The sequence below is a fragment of the Serinus canaria genome, chromosome 4 (genome assembly GCF_022539315.1).
Source record: "Serinus canaria isolate serCan28SL12 chromosome 4, serCan2020, whole genome shotgun sequence".
NCBI classification, from domain to species: domain Eukaryota; kingdom Metazoa; phylum Chordata; class Aves; order Passeriformes; family Fringillidae; genus Serinus; species Serinus canaria.
Window position 1 is genome coordinate 49,397,054 of NC_066317.1, and position 16,155 is coordinate 49,413,208.

Here is a 16,155-nt window from a genome sequence, read left to right on the forward strand (position 1 = left end):
TATTTAAACCTGCTTTGACATAGACCGTAGGTATAATTCAGATCCTGGGTGTGTTTCATGCTGAACAAAATTAACCTTTTTGACCCAGGTTATTTGATCACCTTCTTGTGCTGCTCTTGAATCTCTTTCTAGGCTTTTGGTTTTAAAAGTTGTGTTTGTCCTCCACTGGAAAGGTGCATGAGGTGCTGCATTATCTGAGCAGGCTGGACAGTTGTCCTATGATCCACCTATGGTCATGCTCCATTAGGAGCTCCCACCTTGGAGCTTTCAAGCACCACAGAGAGCCTCTCTTCGTTCAGTGTGGGAAGTTGATGAGTGCTTTTGGTAAGAAAGGTCTCCCTCACCCTAAGGATCAAAGAGAACTAACATAGTTTAACTCAGACAGCACAGGGCTTAACTCTTTCTGGAAATCATAACTTGGTCTTCCAAGCTGAGCTGAAGATGACTTGGTTGTAGGCACTAGGTGTTTTCCTTTGTCCATAAAAAGTGTCAGAATTCTATGCTGTCCCCAAGAGTTTCACCAAATGCTTAGCTATCTATAGTGGTTTTAATTGCTCATTTAATTCTAATGCCCTGAGGTTTGCATTTCCCTCATAGTTTCCTTCCCTTCTCTAACAACCTTGGCCCTTGTGCTTTTTGTACCATTCAGATATTTTCTCTGCTGCAATGTCTGCTCAGTAGCTTTTCTGGGAGTTCTTTTTGATGAGTTCAATTCTTCATTGCAATTTAATTTTCAGTGGAACAAACCTCTGTTTTCCATGCATTCTCTGTGATTGTGCCCATGTGTTTCACTATTATTGTTTATGCATGGTTGTATTAATGTGCTCTCACTGCATTTTGATGGTACAACTCTGATTAACCTTGCTAGGAGTGGATTCAAAGCCTTTAAGATTCTGTTCTAAGTTTAGGAAAAGGAGCAGTTTTGTGAAATTGAAGCTGAATTTGAAAATCCTGAATTGTTTCTATGAATGGAGTGAAGAAATATTCTTCCCACTATGTCAAACTGCACACTTCTCTCTTGGACTCTGTAGGGATGAGAAGAAGGAAATGTAGGTAACTACAGTTGTCTTGGGTCTTGGTTCACTGAAGGAATTGAGGAGGAAGAGAAGTGAATAATCAGTTTTCTTTACAAAAAGTACATATACATTATAATCATGTTGAGGTTATTTATTCTGTCAAACTTTCTTGAATTTAATTTTTTTATATATATCAGTATGTCAGCTCTTGAATTCAGTCATCACATTGCTCCTTGTAAATATCAAACTGTCACCAACAACATGAAGAATGTAAGCAGGTAAGATGCTATGCACCAGTTAACATTTAGTGAACACTGTTTGACAATTCTTTGAAATCTGACAGATCTCCTTGATTCCTGAAGCACCTCATGAGTAACTGAAAAGTCACAAGTTGTTTCCTGAGTGGTAAAAACGAGCTGACAAAAGGAGAGATCTTGATCCACAGCTGAAAATAGGCTATTTGGAAGAGCTCTGTGGTCTTGCCAGTTGTACAAGAGTTTTCTGGAGAATTACTATCTTTCTATTAGCTAAAGCACCTTGGGGTAGTGATGTCTGTTGGTTCTGTAACCCAGTATCATGTGCCCATTCATGTCTAGATAGAGATTCTTAGTCACAGTCATCTGTTAGTGAGGCCCCTTTGGGTCACTGGCAGAAAGAGTTTTATGCTCTCTTTGCTCCACCACTTTTATAGTCCATGCTGGATACTTTTTATTTCTTCCTGGTAACTAGTGATCATGAGCTGCTTTAGAGGGCAGTATCCTTGTTCCTGGCAGCTTTCTGCTGTCTGGGCTATGAATCACAACACAATAAATTTGCCTTATGTTTTATAAAGTGTTGTACAGAATCATAAAATAATTGATGGAAAGAGACAGATCCAGAGTTCTGCCCAGCCCTTCACTCTGTCAATATAGGCCAATATAAGTCTACAGCATGATATGAGACATGCAACACCCAGGTTTAGCTCATTAATGCATGGGAAGCTTTGATCCTTTTGGCCATATCTGCAGAAGCAGCATATGGCTCTGCTGGGCAGGTAATGCAATGCCAATATAATCTGTCTATGTTTATATAGTTCTTTATTAGTAAAAATCTTGCAGGAGCTGAGGGTGAAAGTTCGGTACCCAAAATTTTCCACTTCTGTAACAATTTCCTGTTCCTAGCTTGTATGTTAAATGTCTTCTGATTGCTTACCTCCAGCTTTCAGCCCCAAATGCTAGCAATCTGCCTCCTGTTTAAAGAACCTAGAAGAAAAAATAAACACCTTGGTGTAGTGCTGTATTTTTATATTTGCATGTATCATTATGTGCAATATAGAGACATCGATATTCCCTCTAGAAGGGAGTGTTTGTGGCACTTTCCCTGGATCTGTTATTAAATAATTTTTTTGTTTTGTTTTGTAGATTATTACACTGTTTTACAGGTGCTACTTTCTCATTTTAGAGTTTTTGTTGTTAGGACAAGTAAAATAATTACTGGATAAGAAATGTTTTTTTGTGATTGGGACCTCTTACAGCTTTATCCTACAAGTTGATTGGGCAGGCACAGGGATGCTGAGGTACACAATTTCAGTAGACACTATTCAGCCAGCCCTGAGAAACATGACAGACAGCTCTCTGCATGGAACAGGTATTTTTCTTTCTTTGCAGAAAGTGAGGATGTGCAGCCTTTTGTATGTTTAGAATCTGAGAAATTGACCTATCCAGATGCTTCAAAATTAATTAATGAGAGGGAGTGAGCAAAACTGGTTCCTGCAGCTGTCAGTGCCCATTAATCATCTCTGTTTTTACTTTTGAAGCAGGACAAGAGCATGAATTTAATTAATGGGTTTGACTTGCTCTGGAAACACACAGTAGAGAAATCACCCTACCCTCGCCTTTCACAGATGCTGTAAACATACAAATGTTCTTGTGTATTTACTCCTGAATGCTTTCCAGCATCATTGTGCTGGATACAGTTGAATGCCTCAGGCAGGTGGCAAAGCAATGACTGCAACAAATCCTCATTCTTTGGACACCCAGATCAGAGGATCAGCAGGTTAGCTCCTGTTTTCTTGGTTCCAGCCGACTTCTGCTTCACAAAGGCATTAGTAATGGCTGCTGCAGAAAACTCCGGGGGAAAACAGAAAGAGCGAGTTTGTCTGTTTGCCATGGCTGGGAATTTAATTATTATATGAGAAAAGTACCAAGTGGATTTATTCTGCCATTCTGGTTAAAAAAATAAAAGGATAATCTCTTTCTTTAAAAAGCTGTCTCTACAATGGATCACCAGGAATGTCTCTGCATTGTTTGGTTTTTATTATATTTTTAGTTCTTCCTTATTAAGTGCAAAGAGACACAGAAACTGTGAGGCTGGATCAGACCCCAGTTCAGTGCTGTAGTCAGCACCAGGTACCTCAGAAGGAATTGTGCAAACCCCCCTGGTATTCTGAGGAGCTGGAATAACATAACATTTACATCACATCAATCATGGCTTTAAGTCTCTTGTGTCTGAAGACTTACATTCTCCTAGAACATTTAACTTGTTAAAAGTTAAATTTGATTTTGTCATGTTCACTGTTGTGATGCTGGACAGTGTTTAGGTTTTTTCTATAGAAACTCATTATACTCTTTCCTTTGGTAATAAATTTATGGATGGCAGCTGCCCAGACTCGATATGCTGCAGGAGGAATTTTGTTTGCTCCTGGGCTAGTGCCCTTTTTGACCTGGCTGAATGTTTCCCCCTTATTTATGACCTTATGTAACAAGATGGCAACACTTTCCTTTTAGTCTGCAACGTGTAGGATTTCTCTGTATTGGTATCTAGAGGACCTGAAAAATGTGTACTAAGAAAAGTTGCCTTTTTTTTGTAAGAGGGAGTTATTAAAAACATTATTGCAGCTCCTCTAAATGGATGGGACTTTTGGTTATTGTGGACGTCTGAGATGTGGTGATAATCTCCAAGTAAGTTGGAAAATAGTGGTTCTTTATTCAAATACTGAAAAATAAGCTTGAAAATACTGAAAAAAATGGTTGAATGTTGGTTTATATGCCCTATGCCCTGTGTTGCCTACAAGTGAGAAAGCATTCTGAAAACTATAGGTGCAGAATGGCATTCACCCTCCTATGATTGCTGGAACCATGTGATGTTGTACTAAAAGTATCTGTTCTTGCTATTTTCTTGTTTTTATTGTTGCTCAGAGAGTCTTCTAGGCAAGGATGTTTCTGGGGCCTCTAAAATTCATAACAACATTGCCAGACCTGTGGTGAATGCATTTATGAATATTTACATGGAAGTTAAGATTTGGAGTAAGTTTAGGAGTGCAAGACACTGAACATTTCAATCTGGCAAAATCCTCAAATCTCTCTTCCTTTCCCTATGCTGCTCATATCCTGTGACATATCCTCCACAATCCTTGTTTTTTAAAAATTTCTGCCAAAAGTATCCAAGAACAATTTAAATTAAAAAATGCTTTTCCTTTTCTACTTTAAATACTGAAATACATTTATAGTTGCACTGACACTGACACCAGAAATTCCAGGAAATACTCGCAAAGAATGCCAGGCACTGAGCAACTAGTCTTTGTGTTTGTTATAAGAGAACACTTTTTCATCTAATTTTGCATCAAATATTTTACCTTTCTCTTCTATATATAATATGGTCAATTGAAGACTTTGATATTTTTGGAAGTTATTACTACAGCTATATCTGACAGGATTTTATAGTGCAGAAAGAGTTAATCATCCTGATTTCATCAAACACAGCTTTGTGTAAAGGCTGTTTTGTGCACCCTGAGGTCTTATGTAGGGAGGATTGAAAAAGGAAATAATCATCCCATCTGCATTAGTGGATAAGGCTGTTTTCAGTCTAGGGAATATAGAAGAAGCTGCATTTCTTCTACTCCTTCTTACCTAGTTTGCAGCATGTATTAATATGAACTGTAATTTACTACTCTCTAGACATCATTGCTGTGCGTTCTACTGTGTCTTCTCTGTGGCACTGGGTCTTCCTTCAAGGGGAAGAAACTTGTTTGGTCCTTAAACTTGGTGAGGTTGGACTGTGAATTGCTTGTACTTGAGTGTTAAACTTGGCTCTGTATTGTTTTATTACCTGACTGCTGAAGCCTCTGACAAATTAAAGGCAAGGCCTTATCCACCATCATATCCTGAGTTTAGCTGTTCACAGAATCATGGAATATTCTGAGTTGAAAGGGATCCCCAAGGTTCATTGAGTCCAATTTTGAAGTGACTGGCCCATAGAGGGATTGAAGCCGGAGCCCTGGCAGTATTAGCACCATGCTCTATCCAGCTGAGCCAATCTCACCTGTGTCTACATCTGCCAGGAGCTTCCTGGGGATGCCCTGGGGGAAAGGCTTGTTTCCAGCCTTTGTGCTGTAGGGGAAACCACTGAGGATCAGTGCCTGCCTGTAATGCTTGGGGTAAAGCAGTAAGAGGTGACCTAGAGCTAGGCAGAGCCGAGGGTGTGTTGTAAGCCTGACCTGATGTTTCCCTGATGCTCTGCTACCTTCAGGCCCTCTCTGTAGACCTGCTGGGAATCTTCTCTTCGCTTGCCCTTACTGAGGAACTTGTGTTGTCTGTATTCTTAAAACAAATCATGTATTTACTGGTGGAGGGGAAGGGGAGATGTGTGTGCTGTGGATGCCTCTTTCCTCTGCCTTTTTCATTAAAACTGTCTGATGTGGCACGTACTACCTGATGTAAATATATCCCTATGATTAGCTAGTCTTGCCAGCTTTTATCTGGGTTGCAGGTATCTTGCTTAGGGCCTGTTTCTGTAAACAGGATCACTCAGGCTTCTCCCCATCTCTGACTGTTTCCAGGCAGTGGTCACAAAGCAAGGTCTAACTTGGCTACAAAAATAAGGAAGGTTTCTGAAATGTCATTCCCCGTCAAAAGCACTTTTGTTGGCAAAAAGCCATGGGGAGCCACCTCTAGAAAAAGGGTCTCCTTCGTGTTTCTAAGGATGTGGAAATGTATGACATTAAATCATGGGCTATAATTCAGACAGTGAGAAGTTTGCACATTGACTCTGTAAGTAGAAAAATCCCTTGAGGAAACACATTATGTCTATAATTCTGTCAGTCAGAAGATTAGAGAGTCAGTCAGAAACTAACTTACACAAATGGCTTAATAGTAAAGATTGTGCTAATAGAGGTAAGAAATTTAGCTGAAGTCTTTTGCTTAAGGCTATAAGAATTGAGTGACTTTGAAAAATGGTATTTCTTTTCCAGAAGATGTAGTAGAAAAGTGTTCTGAGCTATAATTAGTTGAACATGATGTTTCTGTTGCAACATTAGGAATAATCGTAATTACTTAAATTTGTGGTTGAAAGAATCTCAATTTGTTTGGTTATATATTTGGATAACATATGTAGCCTTTAGGGCTCAGATTTCAGAGTGGGGCTTGTTCATGATAATTTGTAATTGTGTGAATATTATACTGACACAATTTAAGAATGAGCCAATATGAAACAGAGGTGCTTCAGATGACATTTTGAACCCTCAGTGCTAGGAAACAGACTTGGGAGCAGGTTCTCCTCATAATTTTTGTTAAATTCATACATATATAAATATGTAAATATAAACACACACACACACACACACACACACACACATATATATATATATATATATATATATATATATATATATATATAAAATCCTACTCCCTGTACTCCCTGTAGTTACAGTATAGAAAGTCCTGCACTACCAAATTTAGTTTTTAATAATGTACTATGTTTAATAGTTCTTTTTCCTCTAGAAAGATAAGTGAACTGCAGTGGCTGCTGCTTCTTCCTCCTGCTTTTGGGAGAGTGCATCCTCCTTTTGCAAGTGAGTTTGGCTTGAGAGGATGGAACCAGGTTTTGTCTTGCTGCAGAATTATGATCCTGATACTGTTCCACTGATGAAGAGTGGAATAAATGGATGGGTCCTTATTCTATAGCTGACATACATTTACTTATCTCACCTTACATCAGTAATTTGTGTAATCAACCCTTGCTAAAAGTGACACATATATTTGGGTTACTATTTGTTATGAAATACTTGCACCCACAGTGTGAGCACTCCTGTCACTCCATCTGTGGGGTGGGGTTTGTCATACAGGGGAGTTTGGCTGACAAATTTCTGGTGTCTGCATCAGAGCAGCAGGAGCACTTGGTCCTGGAGAGCCAGGACTGGAGCAGGTGTCAGTGAGGTGAAATGTTAATATGAGGCTTACTCAGTGCTTACTGCCTTTCCCGAAGTTCCCCAACTCATGTGTGGGAGGTGTAAATCTGTACCCAAAGGCCAGAAAACCCCATGGCCAAAGCAGTCAATAGCTCTACCCTTTTCTCCTTCTGCTTTCTGTGTGTGCAGAGACCAGACTGTGGCGGGGCACCTCCTCTAGGTGAGAAATATAGGAGTTTTTTGTTAAAATGTAATGTCCACATAAGGGTCCAAAAAGCACATAAAATCCTGCTGAAGCTAGAGTCTCCTCATCAGTTTGAAATTTCTAGCGTTAATGTTGGCATTATTTTCATCCTCCAGACAAATTAAAGCTCAGGAGGAGGCATCAGCAGTGAGTCCTGTAAGCAAAGCAGGAGTAGCAAAGATGAAGATTTTGAAAGTCATTTCAGCAAAGCAGGCAGTAATGAAGAAGATTTCAAAATGAAAACAGTTCCCTAATGTGGTTTCTAATGCCTTTTCAAACTGGGTAGCAAAGGTGTTTTTCAGACAAGCTACTGCAATTCAATTAGATTGACCTAATTTCTATTTCTTCTCTTTCTGCTACAGGTTTCCACACTGATACAATTTAGTTTTGTTAAAATCATGTTATGGCTTGGAAGGGATTTAGGTACAGCAGTGTTAATTGACAGAGTTTAAATACAGGAAATGTTCCCTAAAGCTTGCCTAGTCTGTATGCTCATTTGAGCTAAAAAAACTTTAAAAGAACTTTTTTGATTTGTGCAGATGAAAGTTTTTAGAAGGGAAGTAGCATTGTTGCTGTCCAGGGCAAATGTAGTTTTTAAACTAGAAGTAGAGATTATTATAAGCCCACTCTTCTATATTTATATCATTCTCCTTGTGTTGACTGCTCACAGTGATACACTAAGTGGCACAAGCTCTCACTAAACACCTATAAACTCAGTCGTGTGCATCGCATCCCACCGTTAGCAGAATTGGTTATGCATTTAAAGCAGCTTAATCTAGAAATAGATTGGGCCCCTGGAAAAAATATCAGAGCTTAGTTTTTGTGTTCCTTCCCAGTCTGATATCCAAAGAACTGGGCTGCTGTCCCAGTTTGGATCACAGTGCTGGGAAGATGAGATGGTGAAGAGACAGGAAAGTGGTTGAGTTACTAATGGAGACCCAGATAGCTGCTAGATTTTATCAAACCCTGCCTCGTTCATGTCAAAAAGACATCAGAATTCATTTCATCTGGGATGGACAGACAAACCTGCACAAAAATGTAGTCAGTGCTCTCCTAACCCTTCTGCTATCGGACCAAGTTTCAGTCAACCCATCTCATTGTGATGAGGTGAGGAGAAGGAGGTCTGAAGGAATAGGATATTTTTGTACTTTACAGGAAAGAAGGCCTTTTCACACTGTGCTATCTGGCATATTACCTCCTGAAATCCTTTAATTTAATCAAAGTGTATGCTTTTATTTTCTCTGTATCAAAATGTTCTTGCAAAATTGACTTATGAATGACTTGCTGTGAAGTTTCTTGTCACAATTAAATGTCTGTGGTGCTGAACTGCTGCTAAGGGTTGGCTCTCCTCTCACCTATTCCTTGTGCTGTACCTATTCAACAGGAAAAAGTGAATTTGAAGCTTCACAATGAACAAAAGTGCTGAAAACAACAGCAGTCTGCTGTGGCTAGAGTTTAACCTGAGTTCATAAGGTGAGAGCTTGTGGTCAGAGGCATTGCCACCTGCAGAAACCATTGCATTGCCCTGAGACAGCTGGAGCTGAGGGTGTCTCTAAGGTGACCCCTGGCTCTGGCTGCAGCACTGAAGTGGCCCCTGGCAACAGGGAGGAGTGGTTTTCCCCAGAGGTGAGACAGAGAGCCAGCTCTCTGCTGATTTCCTTCTTTCTTCCTGTAACAAAGGTTGTGTTTGTTAGTCAGTTCCTTATTCAGGTGGTGCTTAATAGCCAAAAACTAACATGGGAGTTTGCAAAACAAGCCTGTGGCTTTATCTGCTAAATCTATACTTGTGACAGGGAGTTAAAGCACCAGCACTGCTAAAGCCTGAACTGGGAGAAGAGGGAGAAAACCCTTCACTATTGTTACCTCTAGAAAGGAACGCTCTGCATGTGATGCTGTGCAAAAGGAGCAAAGCTTGGCTAGTTCAAGCCGTAATGAAAGATCTGTTGTTTGGGGTTTTTTGTTTGGTTGGTAGGTTTTGGTTTTGGTTTTATTTTTTTCATTTATTACCTTTTCAGATAGTAGAAAGTTTTTCAAATGTGAAAGAAGTGTGGAAACTTGAGAAATTATTCCATAGACAAAGCCTAAGAAGAAGGAAACAGGTGGCAAACATTAATATGAGGGCAATTAGCAGTGTGTTTTGGGTGGAGCAATGATTGGGGAGGACAGCTTTGTGATTAACAGGCCTGACTAACTCCCAGCAGTCTGGTTGTGCTTCCTGCTGGCACTGCTTGCCTGTCCCCTGTGCTATTCTAGATGTGTGTGCACTGCAGGAGGGGTCCATGGGACACAGCTCTGGTCCAGCTCCAGCTGCAGTCAAGTGCCATTTCATGGCAGAACAATTCACAATTCCCTGCCTAGCTGTATGGGATATTAGTTTTTTTATGCATGAGACACTGCCTAGCAAAATCTGTTTAGTTGTCTTATGTCCTGTTACTGGGCTTGACAGCAGCGTGCCACTGGCAGATCCCTTCTGTCTGAGCAAGGCAGTTTGACAGCTACATCATTCAAAGCAACCTAAAGCTCACAAACCTGGTGTTTCCTTGACTTTGGAGAGTCCCTGCTGTTCTGGGTGAGCTCTGAGCCACCTCATGCCCATGCAGAAACTGGAACCCACTGCTGCCAAAGCCACGTGAGGCAGGGGTCACCGCAGGTTGTGCAATAACCTCCTGATGACACCCATCATGTGGGATTTCAGATACCTGCAATTATGTGCCTCCTAAACCCAAAGGGATTAAAACCCAGAGCATTTATTTCTCAGGGATAATGTATTTTTTAGCAATAAGCAAGATGAGATTGGGTTGTGCCTCCTTATTCTCCCTAAAGTAAGGCTGTGTTGGAAGGCTGGATCCAATCTGGAACAGTCTGGTAATCTGTAAATGTTTAAATATGGTTTAAACATGGTGTGTGTTATTAGGTGTGTCTGGGGCAAGGAAAGCAGTGAGACCTTAATTCCTTGTGGTGCTTGTAGATGCTGCTGTAACACAAACAAGGAAATGCTGCAAGCCCCTGATGGCAGCTCAGGGACAAGGCACCTGGAGCCTCCTTGCTTGGGAAAACCCCAAAACAGGGTGGGAGCTGGGTAATTGTACACCGTGAGTAAGAAACACCTCGGAGGTGATACCTTGCAGGTGTCTCACCCAGATGCTCCAAAAGGCCATTCATGGAAAGCTTTGGGGTAATCAGTTGCTGTCTTGCTTCCTTAAGGAGACCTTCAGGCCTCCTGGAAAGCAAAGGAAGGGCCTGGAAAAAGCAGGGTAGAGCTCAGGCTCTGTTTCAGGCAAGCCTTTCTTACCAGGTCTTTCAAAAAGGTTTATTGGCATGAAGGATAAATCATATTTGTGTTGTGTTTTGCTGGACTAAAAATACATTGTTTCTCAGTGGGGGAAAAGTGAATTGGCTCGGTAAGGAGAAGATTTTCTCAAATCAGGCATTTCTAGCCTTTGTTTTCCACATAGGTGGGCTATTTTTCCCTTGGGAGGAAAGTATCAAAAGATCTCTCTGTGTGGGAAGGTGGCATGGGAGGAGGGTGAAGCTAGTTCTGCAAACAGGCTTATTTCAAATACCACCCTAGAGAGAGGCTGCAGATTTTTGGAGACTGGGCTCCATGTGGTAGGTGGGAGGGGGTTTCTGTGCTATTGATTAATTTCAAATTGTGTGGGATTTTCCTGGCATAAATGCCTAGGGTCTTTGCCAATTTAAACTTGATTTTCCTTCTGTCAGAGGAGCTGCAAAAGCTGTGTGAAGAGGATGCTTTGGGGATGAAGGACTCCAGTACCTGCAGGCCTTGGTGGAGTTAACCTTTCCATTTTGTTTGGAAGAAGGAGAATGACTTTTCCTGGGCAGTTGTATATTTACTAATGTAGTTTCTTTTGCAATGAACTTTTTTTTTTCCAGAGCCTTACTCAGGAAACTCCGTATGGAGCACAAAAGGCTTTTTAAATGTATCTTTGAATATTATGCTCCTTACTGGGAATGCCATGGAGATGAGGAAAACCAAACCAACCTGAATAAAGAACAAATCCTGCAGTGTAGCAGTAGACTTGTAGAGGTTGGGAAGCAGAAGGTCAGATCTAGAAAACAGGAGGCTCTTAACAGCCTCAGTCCTTGGGTTAGAGAGTTTGTGCCAGTCTCTGGGTGAGCTGCAGAACCAAGCCAGCCCTGCACTGCACAGTGAGTTCTGTGCACAGAGCAATAGTGCAGGCTGCAGGAATGGGAGATGCAATAGAATTGGACAGGCCAGGAAGAAATTCTGTTGTACTGAACAAAGACATCTCAGTCTGTTATTAACTTCATTTCATGTCAAGAGCAGAACATACAAATCCAGGCTCTTTCATGGCATGATACTGAAGGATACAAGCCCTGCAGCACAGAGCATACCACTGCTGGATTTTTTTGTCCTAAATGCACTTTGGAGAAATTCAGTCAGGTTAAGTTTATGCTAGCAAATACTCATTTAATGCAGCTGTTACAGCAGTGCAAAGCTCAGGCTGGCAATAAGCCATGCTCCTGGGGCTCATCTCAAGTACTGGCCTTGTAAAGCTTTTTTTTTTTTTTCACATTTCTCTTTTTTTTTACATCAAGCTAGAATGATATAGAGAATGGAAAAGAATTTCAGAACATAAGAAGAATCAGTGGTTTACAAACATCATAATTGTTTGACAGAGGCAATTTTAACATATGTGGCAGTTTAACAGGCTAAAGAATCAACATATTTGGGGGAAATATGAACATTTAACTTCTTAGATGGCAAATACAATCCACAGGGAAAAGAGACAATGTTGGTTTCTCTATTTCAAAGAAAATTTATAGAGGAATAGAGGATACATGAAAAAATTGCATTTTCTGTGGTTGTAAGAGTTCAAGTTATAACTGGATTTTCAAATTGGAATGGACACAGAAGGAAAAGGTACCAAAACCTGTTTATAAATAGCTCGAGTTTGCAGAGTTACACCCTTGATTTGTCTCTGCTAGCCCAAAGTGAGTCCTACAAAGGAGTAGGTATGACCCACAAAGCACAGGCTATAAATTCATTGTTCAGACAAAACCTATATTTTCCTGGCAAGACTGAAACAGAAGATGAAGAATTAACAGCTTGGCCACCTGCCCAAATTCATAGTTCTTAGCAGGTCTGAGAATCAGACAGATATGCACAGGGCACAATGTTTGGGCTAAGGCATACACAGAATAATGGATTTTGAGAAATGAAAGCAGAACCTGGAGAACAATATACTTGGTTCAGAGGAGTCAGGTTGGAAAGAACAAAATGATTTTGCTCATTTCAAAAAACAAACCTCACTAAGTTGTCCTGTATGGTAACAGTGATAAAAATAATTTTGTCACTTTCTTCATTATTCCTTATTCTTGTTACTTTTTAATTGGATCATAACATGAAATCCAGAGACGTTATACAGCTTTCATTGCGACACCTGGAGAAGATGCTTTCCTCATAAGAAGAATTTTACAGGTTATGGGAGCAAATTTAGTTTATTCTGTGAGCAAAATAATAATATTGTTAATTATGTCAGGTCTCGGTGGTCCAGAGTTCACATAAATGCCTGGCACGTTAGAGGCAGCAATTGTTTGTGATCAGGTGTTTCAGTGAATGGTGAGGCTGGGGTGTGCCTGGTATTTGTCAGACAATCTTGCAGCCTGTAATCTAGAACTGCTTAGACCTAGACACCTGTGGGGATGCTTGTGAAGAATCAAGTATCTGCACTAAAATTAACAGTCCTTCTAAAACAGTATAAGCTATGTAATTCAGCTTCCTTGTCAGATTTTATCTGTGTCTTCTCTCAGACAGCCTGAAAGATATTAAAACACCTTATGCATTTATTTTTCTTTCACCTTTTTGGCGGGGAGGGGTGGTGGTGGTGGAGTAGGGTGTGTCTTTTCCCCCAGATTCACTGCTCAAGATGCTCTCCCACACAAGGCTACTTTTACATAACAAGTGTGGAAAAAATATCAGGATGCTTTTTTAAACCTCGTTGTTCCTGAACATTTGACATAAAGATTGGTCAGAGAGTAGAAAAGCATAGTTACAGAAGACTGTGGAAATGGATAACAAACCTTTTAAAACAGAAAAATACTCAAAACAATTATAACTCACACTCAAAAAATTTCAAGCAGTGACTCTGATACAGTACTTCAATAAAGGTCTTTTTATGACTTTTTCTCTTACATGAATTCTTTTTGATTCAATGGGCTTTTCTTTGCTTTTAAATACATCACTTAAAGTGTAAGGCATGGAGACAATTTAATCTAGAGCTCTTTAGAGTGCAGGTGAACTTTTCCATTTGGTTATTTTAAACCAATTTCCTTCACAGACATTGAGTGATGATGGGTGGCTAAGGGAATGATTGCACACAACAATTCCATGAACAAGAGCAAAGAGCTCTTACATTATAATTACAATAACTATTTCTCAGAACAAGGCAGATCCTAAGTATTGACCACTGCAGGAAAAAGGTCCAAATGTTGCTAAAATGTGATAATGGTGAGATAGCAGTGAAATACAGCTGCATTTCTGTAGTATTATTGAATTGCTGATCTTGATTGCATTTGCAACATTTTTTAGTCTCTCAGTAAAACAATACTTGAAAACTATAGGAAAGTTGCCTTAAAAGACTTAGTTTGTCTGGCATCAAGACAGCTTAGTAATTTTTTTTTTCTTCCTTTAATCCTATGGAAAAGAATGGGCTATATTCACCAAAACTATCAATGAAGATTGCACAATCAGGTCTAATTTGCTGGAGTAGGTTCTGCCTGTGGAGTTGTTCACGATGCTGTACACCAGGCTGACATTTCCAGCAGAACTCCTTGCTCCAGGGACTGTAAATGGTGTGTCTCAGGTCACACTGTCATAAAGCAAATATCTGCTGCCTGTGTTGGAACTTTATTTATTGGTCAATCTGACACCTTGCCTTGTGACAAGAAAGTCACTTGGTTAGATTTTTAATGAGTGTGAGTCTCTAGAGGCAGATTTGGCTCTTAGGGCATTTGGGGGACTTGGGTTCAATTCTGCCTCCTACCCAGAGATGGGGGCTGATTTACCTCCTTGCTTCTCAAACCTGGCTTTCCCCCACATGGAAAATCTGGCTAGCTATGTGCTCTGGGACAAATAGTTTCACTCTCCAGGAGAAAAGTCCAGCCACACTGATTTTGGTGGTGCCACTGTAAAGCTTTATTGTGGAAGGATGTCAGGGAAATGAAGGAAAGCTGAGGCTGTAGTTTGATGGATACCAGGTACTGGTAATTGGCTGTGAAAACAGCAAGCTGACCTTTCCCTGCCATCCAGCTTTTTGCCCTTGGCTTTCCTCTGTTTTCTTAAACTGTCTTTGAGGTTATTTTATCATCTGAACTCTAGCAAATCCCTATGTTCTTACTCTATATAAACAAAAGTGAATGGAAATGTTTTATAGAAGGTAATTATATTGATAATTGCACTGAGCATTAGTTTTTAAAGTATATTGGTAAATACAAATTAGCCTTTTAGCAATCTGTGTGCATTCATCCAAAGCAATGGAGAACACTCCCAAGTGATTTTAATTTAAAAAGAGATGTTAAAAAGACAAAAATTGGATGTGGTATGTGGTGGTAGCTCCTCGGGCCCCTGGTAGCCTTCCATTCAGGGCTGATGGCTGTAGTTTTTGTTTCATTTACATTGAAAATGAAATCTTATGGTATTCTTGGTGTTTATGCCTTTATCTACATTTGCCCCTGAAATGGTGCCTGGCAGCTGAATCTGTATGATCTTTTCTGTGCAGATATTGTCTCTTCACTGCTAACGTTCAGTGGAGACGTGCACGTGCTCTGACAACAGAATTCAGGGCTGATCCCAAGCCATGCAACATCTGCTAAATTCACATGGGGAAAGGGAATACAAAAACAAATACACAAAGGGCACAGCTACTGAGATGGTAAATATTGTTTTTTCCATGCCCCACCCAAACCAGAAATAGAGACAGAGGAGGCCTTAACAAAGCTTGATTCAGGTTCCTGACAGCTGACAGCAACTGCTTGTTTTCCACTGAGCTATAGGTGAATGAGACTGCCAACTAATTTCAAAAGCATGAATTAGCCTGAGGTTTAGGCTTCTTTTACTATGAGTAGATCAGAAGTAGATGAGAAGAATAGCTCCATGGAAATGTGTAGTGTTAAAGTCATATTAGTGCAATTGCTTATCAAGCTTGCTTGCTATGAGAGAGGAAGAGTGGCTAACAGTTTTTTTGGAGGTAATAAAATGCCTGTACTGTAATGGGACAGCGTGGATTCACTGGCTGGACAAGTGGAACAGCTGGTAAGGGAGCCTGGATTGGCTGTGGGCTGCAGTGCCAGGACTGGGAGCTGCCCCTGCACAGTGGGCCTGGGTCCTGGTGGGGGGATTTCTGCACCAACTCAGCTGTGGAAGGGAGCACACAGCCAGAAGGGAGAGGAGGAAATTGCTGGGTGGCTGTGCCAGGGTGGTGCTTCTGCATTCTAGGCTGTTGCACAAAGCTCGGGTGCTTAATAAGTAGATAAAACTGGGCACTCCCAAATCTACTGCTGATAAAACAGAGTTTCAAAGTGGCTGTGGGTTGAAGGGGAGAGTGGTTGTGAGAAATATAGTCCAGTCTACACATACAGTCATTGCAATAAATTCAGTGGGGAGGGTAGGTAGCAGGGGAGGAGCAGACCTGCAGTTGGGTGAGCCCTCAGGACTGTGGACATGTGGCTGCACATGGCTCATCTGGGTC

The 16,155-nt window shown here is 40.7% G+C and overlaps 1 protein-coding gene across 2 annotated transcripts in view; it reads right to left on the reverse strand.

Annotated features, from left to right (window-relative positions):
- Positions 1–16,155, reverse strand: part of C4H4orf19 (chromosome 4 C4orf19 homolog) — a 39,366-nt gene that overhangs the window by 19,054 nt on the left and 4,157 nt on the right. The window contains exon 2 of one of the 2 annotated variants that reach the window (XM_009100003.4): positions 2,208–2,257. The exons of the other annotated variant lie outside the window; for it this stretch is intronic. The gene's annotated coding sequence lies outside the window, so the exon portion shown is untranslated. The remainder of the gene's footprint in view (positions 1–2,207; positions 2,258–16,155) is intronic. 2 annotated transcript variants of the gene reach the window in all.